Raw genomic sequence first — 7,769 nt, 5'->3', positions numbered from 1 at the left:
ATATCACAACGTTGAAATTAATAAGATACAATAATTTTGATGTATTCGTTGTACTTTATGTATAATATTTTTTTTATGTGAAATCGATAAATATTATACATAAATTAGTAAGATACAATGATTTTGAGATAATAAAAGTTAACCTTCATCGAATATCATACTATTCTTTAAATTAATAAATATTAATTTATCGATTAAATAATATCTCTATAAAATAATAAAATTTCATGGTCCCATCTATATTAATTTATAGAGGTTTTACTGTATTTGTGTTGGATTATTAAAGCCAGTCTGATTAATTAATTAATTAATTTGAGTTAATAATGATACGGTTAATTCTAGAAAAAATTATGCGGTTAAGTAAATCTATATAATTTAATTATTCATCATAGCAATAGTTTGGTATAGTTACTACTAGCGACTAACATTAATCAATAATTACGTGCGCTGACCTTGAGTTTGTATAATTAGTCATGTTTGTATATGTATGATTCGTCGCGTTTATTAATTCGCAACTAACAATTAATTATTTGATTTGTATTTGTATACGACGATGGTTTCCTTTGGTTTTTCAATATTGTCATAATATATATATATATATATATATATATATATATATATAATATAATATAATATAATTTGTATAATATATTTTTTATAATTTTTTCAAGTTCATATGTTTATGTTTGTATCAATTCGTTATTTCGAACTTTATCATATTTGTATAATTTCATACTTTACATTACTCAATTATAAAAAAAAACACGTAATTATACAAACGAGATGCGAATTATACATTTTATTATCCTCTCTCGCTCGCCTCTCTCCTCCCTCTCCCAATATCGCTCGTATCTCTCCTCCCTCTCTCAATCTCATTGGTCAGAATATACAAATACATATGAATAATATACAATTTTCTAATCGATATACAGGCAGAGGTATAGCCCTTTTTGAATACATTTGACTTGGTGCTCACTTGCTTAGACCTATCTTCCTTCCTTCCATAAAGAAAGGGGCTGTGAGTCTTGCCAGTTCGAAAGTGCCTTCGACGGAAGTCGCCTCTCTCCTCCCTCTCTTTGCGTCGCTTGCCAATTTCCTCCCTCTCTTTGCGTCGCTTGCCAATTTCCTCCCTCTCTTTGTGGTGCTTGCCTATCTCTTCTTTATAACATGTAGCTACGAGTTATAATTAACAAACTATAACTATGAAGAGTGATTAAAATATTTTTGAGTGACTATATGCGAAAGTTAACTCATTTTAAATTTACAGTCAAGCAAAAGGGATATTCTTGTTATTTTATCATCTTGATGTCAAACTTAAAATATATTTGGTGTTGTTTTATATAATATTATTTTTCTTATATTATTTTTAATTATAAAATTAGTCATAATAAAGTATGGTAGACCTGTAATTATCTTTCCAAATATGCAAAAATAATGTGTTTTGAGAGTAACGGCTTATCCAACTATCGCATTGTCAAGCATTGAATAAATCTTTGCGTTGGATGTTATTAGTTATTTTATTCAATTATTTAATATTTACTGGTTGTCTACTAGTACTCACTCTATCCACATTTATTTGTTATGTTGTGCTTTTCAAAAGTCAAATTGACTAATTTTAAAGTTAAATTAGATTATATTAATTTAATATTTTAAACAAAAAAATTAGATATAAAAAAACTATATGAAAAATGCTATAAATGACAATATTTTGCATGTCAATATGATAAATAAATATATCTTAAATGTTGATCGAAATTTTTATAGTTTGACTCTTAAAATAGAAACCATGACAAATAAGAGTGAATGGAGGAAATATATGATTCTATTTAATTAGTTGCCCTCGAGTTTTATATTTAGTATTAATGTGAGCTTACATTAAACGTGTGATATGGTTTTTTATTGGATCTTATATGAACATAAAATATTTTGTGTATTAAACTGTTGTTGTGTTATTAATGTTATTATTATTGTAGCTTACTGCAAATTTGGGGATGCGTGAATAACTAAAAGAAATGAAATGAATGATGAACTTCGTCTAAAATTTATCGTATAATATTCACCTTACTTGTGAATTATGATATTGCAACTTTTTATAAAATACATTCTTCGAATATACATATTTAAAACAAACATATATCGAATTATGACTCAACAAATTTGTCCATATTGATATATTTTTCCTTTCATATTAATGCATATTATTAAAATCATGATTTATTTAATAAATATTTTAAAAAGTAAGTTATTTTGTGATATTTAAGACAACAAGGTAAAAAAACGTTTGATATATCCCATATGTTTTTTGTTTAAAACCGTAAGTTTTAAAGTTTTGTTTATATTTTTAATAAAAATTGTGTCAAATAAAAATCAAACATAACAAATTATAAAATTAAAACAAAGGGAATATTATACAAAATAATCTTAACTAATACCTAATATTTTCTTGAGCTAAGAATCTATCAAAATTAGACTTTTTATCTTATAATGAAAGGCGTAACTTGTAAGGTCCACATACACGCCATCATCTTCAGAATATCCTATTTATGGGAATATAAGTTGACAATATTATTGTTGTTCCTACATATTTTTCTTTAAAATTATCTTATTAAATACTCCTCTGGTTTAATAATATTTGTTCGTTATACTAAAAATATATGTTAAATAATAGTTGTCTACTTATGAAAATCATGAATAATTTTACACTTAGTTTTTAATTTATTCTTATTATTAATTACAATTATTTTCTGATTACATTTTTCAAGATAAGGTATTTATTATATGGGAAAATTGTATATAATAGCAAATTAATAACCTAAATTAAATAGAATACCTAGGGTTTGATTTAATTGTTCTCCATAGCAAACATTAACTAAAATTTGCCAGCGTCTCTCTCCCAAAAATCTCGCTCGCCACTCTCCGTTCTCGCTCGCCTCTCTCGCTTTATACACAGAAGTGTATAATTCTGTTTCTGTTTTGTATAAAGCGAGAGAAAATTGTATATACACATGCAAAAATGTATATCTTCGTGTTATACACTTAATTATACAATTTACAAACATTTTACTTCAAATATTGTAGAGAAAAAGGCCAACGAATTATACAATTGCGAATTATACAATTGCAGTGAAATACAATTTTCTCTAGCTTTATACAACAGTATATATTGTGTTTCTGTTTTTGTATAAAGCGAGAAAAACATATGTATTCTTGCTATACACTTATAATTATGCAATATACATACATTTTAATTCGATTCAACTGTATGCAAAACAAATTATACAATTCCAGCGAAATAGGCCAGCGAATTATACAATTTATGCCAGCGAATTATACAATTTAGGCCAGTGAATTATACAATTGTATATGTATAGCGAATTATACAGTTTTATGTTTGCTATGGAGCGCAATTATGCAAAGTTTGCTATAGTATACAAATATGAATTTTTTGTTTGCTATATGTGAAAGTTGCCCTTATTATATTCAAAGGATGATATAATAAAATAACCTTTTATTTATAATTTCTTAAGAAATGTGTCAAATCAAAAGTAAACAACTATTATTAAACGGAAAAAGTAATTTAGATTCACCGGTTAAAAATGTAAAATTGACAAGTTTTTTAATTTTCAAGAAAAAAAGAAGAAACACTAATCAAATCAGTTTCCTCGCAATGAAAACGTAGTTAATGCATGCACCTTTATTGATGAATCTCAAGGATAGCACTATCACTATGAAATGAAGTGGCATATATATATATATATATATATATATATATATATATATATATATGCTATATTAATCGACATTCTTCTCAAAAGAAGCGTCTCATTTATTATCTCAGTTCACTTTTAATTCTTATAATTTTTTTATAGTAAGAATTATGACTAACATTTTATTATATATTATTTCATTATATTAATGCATAAAAAATCACAATTTATAGTATTTTTCATATAGTTTTTGAATATATAATTTTTTTATTTAAAATATTAAATTAATATAATTTAATTTAATTTATTATTAATCAAACAGACTTTTTTAAAAAAAGCAACATAACTCAAAAGTAGACAGAAAGAATACATAGTAGACAAAAAGAATACATAATTATTCTTACTTTCGAAACGCGAAGACAAATATAATAGCATCAAGAAGAATATAATAAAGTATGTGATCAAGTATCACTTTTGTGAGAAATGTTAATATTTCAAAATTGTGTAAAATCTATTAATATTAGGGCAAAAATGCATGTATTTAACTATTAGGAAGAGCTCATATGTGTTTTTTTTTACCTTCACTTGACCAATATTAAAATCATTATGATCTTATTAAGTGTGTTTCTTTAAGTGACAAAGATATAAAAGTGGAGGTTAGAGATTGACAAAGTGTTTGACACAATTAAAGTGAATGGATTAATCATTCGAGAAAATAACACTAGAAAATCACTATACTTGATCGAAAAATATTTATTTATAGTGAAAGAAGATTCATGCCCTACATCATTTTAGGTCTAAGGCTATTGGAAAATTCCATTCATTTCTTGAAAATATTTCCTACTCATATTAGCTATCTACGATAAAAGTAGAAGCAAGGTCTCCGCTTTTTTCAAGGAAAGTCTCAGTGCGTAAAGAGTCCTCATACAAGAAAAAACCCAGTGCCGTAGTCAGCCAGGTGAGTAACGAACAGGCCGTAGGCAGAGGAGGCGCCCTAGCTGCAATCAAAAAACAGCGCTAACGAGCAAGAAAGGGCCCCCTTTTTTTTTTGGCATCATCCGGGATTATCAGTCCCGGTTGGAAAGTCTTCCAACTTTCCAATTAGGATTTTCCGAGCACACAGATTTTTTTCATTAACACTAAATCTTGACAATGTTTATAAAGTGTTGCCTAAAATATTTTTGGGAACACTTTTAAAGCGTAGCCAATGATTTTGACTTTTAGCTACATTAATTTTAGCAATACTTCTAAAGTGACTCTTTAATGGATAAACTACACTTTATAAGTTGTTGTTATAGTTGACAACAACTATTTACATGAATGGCCACACTTTTAAAGTGTGTTATTTTTATAATTGAAAATACAACAGATTAAAAATGTGGCCTTAGTGTTTTCACCAAAATTTTATATTCCCTCCAACATTTTAACATTTAAGTTTAATCTCCCTCCCATTTTTATTTGGCCAAAAAAATAAATCGTTAAATAAATATTAAAAAGAATTAAATATTAAAAAAATAAAAAGGGCAACATTCCTAAAACTTCAGCTGAAGCTTTCACTTTCAACTGAAGAATACATTTTCATCCAGAAATGAAGAACCCATTTGCAAAAACTGAAGAAGAGGATCGAAGAACGAAATAAATCAATTTTCGTCACATTTCTGTCAAACTTCAGCTGAAGAACACCATTTTCAGCCGAAGAATCGAAGAGCAGTGCGATTTCTCTGAAGACGAACTGAAGAAGACGATTTTCCTCTCAGAGCTTCATTGTTCAAGATTGGAGAGCTGAAGAAGACGATTTTCTTCAAAGATTTCTGGGTAAACTGCTATTCCATCAGATTTCCTTTTGAAAATTGAAAGAAAATGCTTCACAAATCAACTTGCCTCATGTCTTAAAGCTTTAGGTTGTTGGAATAAAGTTTATCAGGTAAGAGATTTTTGTCTTCCTGAGTTCATAGTTTGATCACCTTAAGCTTGGTTTGTCTAGTGCATTTTCAAGTATAGATAGTAACTTTAGCTAATTCAGTCGTTTTGGACATAAGTATAGATAGTAACTCTATTTGCTGGAAATCTGTCAAAACGCGGCTGGGTCGACGGACCTCGCAACGGGCCGCCGTGGACCTCGCAATGGGCCGTCGTAGTCATAAGAGGCCGTAGTGGTCATGACAGGCCGTGGTCATGACGGGTCGTCGTGGTCATGGCGGGCCATCGTGGTCATTCGTCGTGGTCATGACGGGCCGTCGTGGACTTCGTCGTCCCATACTTGTAAGTTTCTTCTGCTACTTCTCTGATCTTCCTGACGAACATGCAAGACGGACTGTCATGGCTACGATGGTCCGTCATGCTTTCCGTTACAGCTGAAATTTCAAATTGATTAATTGTTAAATTTCCTAATTTTGTGTTCTTTCTTGATGGAACAGATTTGTTTACTAGAGGAATTGATATTCAAGCAGTTAACGTTGTTATCAATTCTGATTTTTCTAAGAACTCAGAAACGTATTTGCATAGGGTATGTATAACAGATCTTTGATCTTGCTTATTGACTTATATATTGTTTTTGCTATTTCATCATTGGTAATTTATTGTTAGTGGCTTTGGTTTGAATTGAGCTATGGTTTTGTTTCTCTTGACCACTATTCATCTTGCTTGTTTGGTATGGTTGAAGTGTAGTTTTGCTATGTCAGATTTAGTTTCCTTGTTTGATCGTGTGGAACATATTAACTACACAAGGAAACTAATTAATTTTCTTTAATTTTTGTTGCTGCTGTAATCTACAATCTGGACTTGTCTCTCTTTAGTTGTTGTTAATGTATTTGGTTTAAATTGAGCTAAGGTCTTGTTTCTTTTGTTTCACTATTTTTTTGGCATTTGTATAGAACACTGGCATGGTATGGAATCTGCAGTCTCCAGATTTGTTGTTAATGTTTTCTGTAACTGCTGCTTCTATATATAAATATTTCTATCAGTATAGTCTATTTTCTTTCTTATTATATAGAATATCCATGTTGTAACCATAACTTTTGACATCCTAGTAGAAGGCATGCTTCCATAACTACAAACAAATAATTAGTAGGAGAATCTAATTGTTTGTGTCTCCTCATTAATTCTTTTTTTATTTAGTGTTCGTGTTAGTTTGCGTGCATCATGGTTATTGTATAACACCAAATATTTTATATTGTTTCTTATGAAGTTTGAACCCTAATGCAATTATTCATTGTTATTGAACTCATTTGGAATTCTAGACACCTAAGGGAAGATCATCTACTTTGAACATCAAAAGACAAGTAGGCATCTACTTTGAACATCAAAAGATGCAATCTAATTTTCTGTAACTGCTGGATTCTGGATTTCTTGCCTCTCTATATTGTTGCAATCTGAACTTCTTACCTCTTCTATATAACTGTCAATATCTTATTTGTGTAGGGAAATGGAGGTGATCAAATTTGAAGTGGGTGATGAAGAGTTTTTGAACTATTGTAAAAGTTTAAATACATATTTGATTTATTGTGTACACATTTAGAATATTGATGTATAAGTATGGGTATGTACACAACACATACTATCTTTTGGTTGTACATGAAATATTTCTCGAAGTTTATTTGAAATATATAGCTTCAATTTAATGATTAATTAGTTCATTTTGTGTTTTAGGTCACTTGTATGTATGTAAATATATTATATATATTTGTGCTACATGTAAGCTTATAAATGTTGAAGTTACACTTTGTAAGTGTTGCTCTAGGTAGATAAAAAGTTACACTTTGAAAGTGTTGCAATAGATGACCAATAAAAGGCAACACTTTTTAAGTGTGACCAATAAATCTGAAAAGGTAACGCTTTTAAGTGTAGTCTAACAAAAACTAGGTGTTTCTAATGCATGTCTTCAAAGCGTGCTCTTATACCTATTTGGCTACGCTTTATAAGTGTAGCCAAAGATGGCGACATTTAAAAAGTGTTGCGTAATGTCAAAGATTACACTTTTTTTGGACAACCCCTAAAAAGTGTTGCTGAATGTCCAAAAGTGTAGCCTTTTATCAAATGCCACACTTTTTGCTAGTTTACGCT

General features: G+C 29.0%; 1 long non-coding RNA gene across 1 annotated transcript; it reads left to right on the top strand.

Annotated features, from left to right (window-relative positions):
* Window positions 1-5,478: 5,478 nt before the first annotated feature.
* LOC138337755 (uncharacterized) lies at window positions 5,479-7,334 on the top strand. Its single transcript, XR_011211156.1, has 2 exons — window positions 5,479-5,522; window positions 7,128-7,334. It is a non-coding gene; the product is annotated as an uncharacterized lncRNA (long non-coding RNA).
* Window positions 7,335-7,769: the final 435 nt, after the last annotated feature.

Source organism: Solanum lycopersicum, chromosome 8, assembly GCF_036512215.1.
Source record: "Solanum lycopersicum chromosome 8, SLM_r2.1".
In the NCBI taxonomy this organism is placed as follows: domain Eukaryota; kingdom Viridiplantae; phylum Streptophyta; class Magnoliopsida; order Solanales; family Solanaceae; genus Solanum; species Solanum lycopersicum.
This window is presented reverse-complemented; position numbering and strand designations above follow the sequence as displayed.